This window comes from Neoarius graeffei, chromosome 27, assembly GCF_027579695.1.
Source record: "Neoarius graeffei isolate fNeoGra1 chromosome 27, fNeoGra1.pri, whole genome shotgun sequence".
NCBI lineage: Eukaryota > Metazoa > Chordata > Actinopteri > Siluriformes > Ariidae > Neoarius > Neoarius graeffei.
Genome location: NC_083595.1, coordinates 1,056,906 through 1,061,781, shown reverse-complemented (window position 1 = coordinate 1,061,781; position 4,876 = coordinate 1,056,906).

Here is a 4,876-nt window from a genome sequence, read left to right as displayed (position 1 = left end):
TCTCGTAGCTCTCTTTGCACATCAGGTAGCGTCAGTGTCGCTCGACCTGCACTGCGCATGCGTGAACCGATTATTGGTCTTGTTCGATTCGCCAAGGCCTTTGGTAATGTTAAACAGATTATAACATGACTATCATACAAACATTTCTGAATATAAATGTTATATTTTACTGTCCCTTGTTGTCTTGAAAGGAGAAACGAAGTTTTCCAAAGCTCTTTACTTACAGATATCCAAACAGACCTCACTGGCGACATCAGGTGGTTAAAAACCCGAAGTGATCGCACACACACACAGCTGAGATGTGTTGAGATGTGTAAGAATATTAAGCAAGACTAAAATGGTTATATGTCAACATAAAGTTCTAGGAGGGTAACACAATGGTGTAGTGGTTAGCACTGTCACCTCACAACAAGAAGGTTCTGGGTTCGAGCCCCGTGGCCGGCGAGGGCCTTTCTGTGCGGAGTTTGCATGTTCTCCCCGTGTCTGCGTGGGTTTCCTCCGGGTGCTCCGGTTTCCCCCACAGTCCAAAGACATGCAGGTTAGGTTAACTGGTGACTCTAAATTGACTGTAGGTGTGAATGGCTGTTTGTCTCTGTGTGTCAGCCCTGTGATGATCTGGTGACTTGTTCAGGGTGAACCCCACCTCTCACCCATAGTCAGCTGGGATAGGCTCCAGCTTGCCCACAACCCTGCACAGGATAATGGATGAATGGATAGATGCTGCTTATATGGGCAGTTTACTGACCAGGCCTCCTGACCACTAGTGGGCCCATGAGGAACACAGATCTGAAGTGAACAATTAGGCTAATGAGCCATCACACACTACATGATGCACGCAAACTGAAATATTACATGTCAAGGCTATTCCTATTCCTAATACAAAGCATACTGCAGACTAAAATTTCCAAAATGTTGATTATTGCTGGATCGTATACTGAAAATGGCATTGGAAAAAGTTCTTAACTCCAAGTTAAGTTCTTCATTAAACAATAAATACTTTCTGTAGCCTCAGTTCTCTTGATTAAAGTTCTCTTGAGAGTGTCTTCACAGTGAAGCAAGCATTTTAAATCTAAAAAATAAAATCCTAAGACAAGACTTACGGGTTTTGTTAAGTATGCAAATGTTCCCATGCTTAATTAGACAGCCTCATTTGCATAAACAGTCCTACATCTACACTGGTACAATCCTTGATTTGCAAGTGACGTCAAAGCAAAATAGAAACCTGGATGTTGGTCATGTAGGTGGAGATACAAATGTGACCCCTCACCGAATCCAGGGACACATGTCGGCCAAAACGAATCCGAGATAATCGCAAAAGAAGCTTTTTTTTTTTCGAAATTTGTGATTTTTGTTTTTTTTCCATCATGTGCAAGTTGAGATCTTGAAGAATGCAATCAGTATTTCAGATAATAGATTGTTTTGTTGGAAAAGCATACATTTTTTGTTGCAAATTGTCTCGTTTTTGTCAGGACTGTAGCCTGCTGGGGGGTGTGGCTAAATTACCATATGGGCCATTCACATGATGATTTAAGTCATTTTTTTTTCCGCGAATCAGCTGTATGATACGAGTTGAGCGCATGGCTACTTAAGCTGCATACAGGCGTGTGATTTCACTATGGAATGAGTTACTAAACAGAGCGCAGAGGAGCTGAAACACCGCGAAGCAAACAGACACACGGTATTTACATCGGAGATGACCATTTCTAGCAAAAAAAAAACGCAACCTCGTTTTCCAGATTGAATGGAATACTTGAATGATCGGATGATACACGGACCGTTCTAGGACTACATTCCATCGGAGGCATTGGTATGTGCAAGGTGCCGTTTCTCTTTCTGATGGGGTAAGTTTATTAATCTAAGGCTGTGTGGTTATTTTTGCATGTAACGGAGAGTGTTGTGGTTTGGTTAAGCCTAGGTCACAACCGGACATATGATTTTTTGGCCGTGTGATTTTTGGCGTTTCCCAAATCGCTGCGTTTTTTTTTTGTTCACGGAGAAAGACGCACGTTGGCCGTAAGTTTGTCTTGCAACCTGAAAAAAACGTAAGCGCCCGTAGAGTTTGTTTGACATGACAAAGAACCTCTGCGGCCAGTCTGCGGCTCGAAAATCAGTACATCACATGCGCGCTCTCGTGCTTTTCACACTCGCGCTCTCTTGCGTTTCATGCGCGCTTTCCGTGTGTTTCTTGCGGTTTTTGCATGTAGACCGAGGCTTTACATGAAACTAGTGTTGTGTTAGTTGTGTCATCATCATGCTATCTTTCTTTCTTACGGTGTGAGTAATTTTTCAACCACAAAACGTTAAAGTATACTTTAGGACTTATTTTTGTACTTCATAATTGTTTTGGGCATACTTTGCATGGAAGGAAAATTGACGTGGTGATCTTTGTTTACATGAAAGTAGTATCGTGCTAGTTCGTAGGGGGTAGAGCTTTCCTTAATGTCATGCAAATGAGCACCATTATGTGCCCGCCCTACACCCAGAGTAGCTGAGATGGAAAACTTTGAGGGCGATTTTCTCCCTTTTCTGTTTTAAGAAGTATACACTTTCAAAAGGCCACACATTCTTCAAATATTGGCAGATCTCCACATGGAAGGCATCATTGGAAAGCTTAGAAACTGTACTTTCTGAATCTGTCAATAACTCAAAATGCCCCTGGGCCGACATGTGTCCCTGGATTCTGTGATCTGCCACAAATGTGGGGTCAAGTGACATTCCATGCAAAACATGACAAAACGCATGTGCAACTCTGTTTTTCCACTGCTTTAAGTGCTCTTTTAGCTATGCCATATCTTTGTGCTGTATATGGTTGTGGTCACAAGAGCAGGGCCGTGTTAACCCTTGCCGAGGCCCTGGGCAGACACACCCCCGAGGCCCCACCCCCACCTGTTGTCAACTGCGCTCAGCAAATTCACCCCCTCAGACGTGCCTGTCTAACTAGACACAGAAATTTAAATAATGACAGTGGCACAATTAGAAATACTATTGAACGATAAAACTTTATATCCATCAACACCTATTTAATCGAGAAAAAGCAATGGTGAAATAGGCAATTGCATGGTGAAAAAATCCATCAGACATCACGGTTAACAAGTCTGGTTAACTAAAGTTTAGCCTCAAGAAGCCTTTGAATGAGTGAGCCAATGAACAACATGTCAAGAACATAACCGAGGCCTACAACAGTTTCTTTAGTATTCAGAACAAGAACATTCATTTGGTATATAACCGTTCGTTTTCATTTTGGAATCCAGGCGACTTTTAACTTGTGAAAACAAAGAGCGATAACAAAGAAAGAAAAATATCTTGCTAGAGGTCTGCACGGGACAGAATTTTCAGTCCCGCTCCCGCCCGCTCCCGCATTGTGCAGTCCCGCTCCTGCCTGCTCCCGCAAAGAATTATGATTTTCAGTCCCGCTCCCACCCGCGCCTGCCATATTTTGTCCCGCTCCCGCCTGCAAATCCTGCATGATGCAGACGTTCGCGTTATTTCTCACGAAAGTTCTTGTCATTGGCTTGGGGAATTAAACATGCTGAGCTTAGCTGAGCTCTCCACTGACCGATCCTTCACCTAGCGCATGTAGTGAGGGTGTGCGTTGCCAGGGGGCATGCGCAGCTGAGGCTTTACAGAGATACCCAACACACCTACCAACATCTACAGTGGATATTAAGAATATTGTACATTGCACATAGCTTATATGTCACTCCTCACATTTACATTCTAGGAAATACAAGTAGGCCTATAAGAAATTAATATAATTTAAAGACACAGCGTGATGGTGCCCTGCCCTCTACTTTGAGTGGATTTGAGCATAAATGTCTACAGCTCACGTTCAGGGGTGCGTTTCAAGCAATGTACCTCTTTTTAAAACATCACTTACTTCTGAAGCACTGTGAGCTTCACTAGAGGAGCTCTGCTCTTCTGCCATGATCGGAGATCTCAAACACGGAAGAGTGGAAAGGCATCGGAAACGTACGCGAGATTAGACCACATCCGCAAATTTAGGCATCTTAAAATGTTTTTATTAATGCCAAATAAAATATCCAGCACAAATTATAAATGATAGACTTAAATTAATAATGTATAAATTTTATTTTAAACACGTTTTTAGTTAGCGGGACTGCAGCTTATCACCTCTCCCGCCCGCTCCCGCATTGTGCACTCCCCCTCCCGCCCGCGCCCGCAATGAGCTTTCAAAATTTGTCCCGCGCCGCACTGCTTTGCGTCGGGTCCCGCGGGAATGCAGGGCTCTATATCTTGCTTCTCAGAAATAAATCTCAAAATGTTAGGCTATGTGAAACATTTCATCCTTTCACACACATAATGTCCCAAACAGCAGTGGCACACAGCTTTGCGCATTCAGTTTGACAGCCATGGGTCAACTTACAAGGGCACTTTCCTACTTTTCTGGAAAGCGATGTCATTAATTAAATCATTGAACTCAAGCTGGCGTAGCGTGTGAAGACATGGTGGACAGTGATCATATTGACAATGACGGGTGATTTATGCGACGGGACAAGGTGGGCTTCCTTACGGGTGGCGAAATGCATCAAAAATGTTATCAATATGATCAAAACTTCTGAAAATATCGTTTCATATTTTCTGATCTCGCTACCTCCGAGGCCCCCTAGGGGCCGAGGCCCTGGGCAGCTGCCCATGAAGCCCATTAGGATAACACGTCCTTGCACAAGAGTACTCGTGACACGTGCCGATTTTTTAGAATTCCGTCCGTGATTCGGAAAGAGAGCGAGGAAACTCTGAGGCTTAGTATGGGTTAGGGTTAGGGTTAGGAGATGAGGGGCTCAAGACATTTCGTCCAGTGACCATTTTGTCCAATAATTAAGACATTTCGTCCAAAGCCTTTTTCATACGCACTATC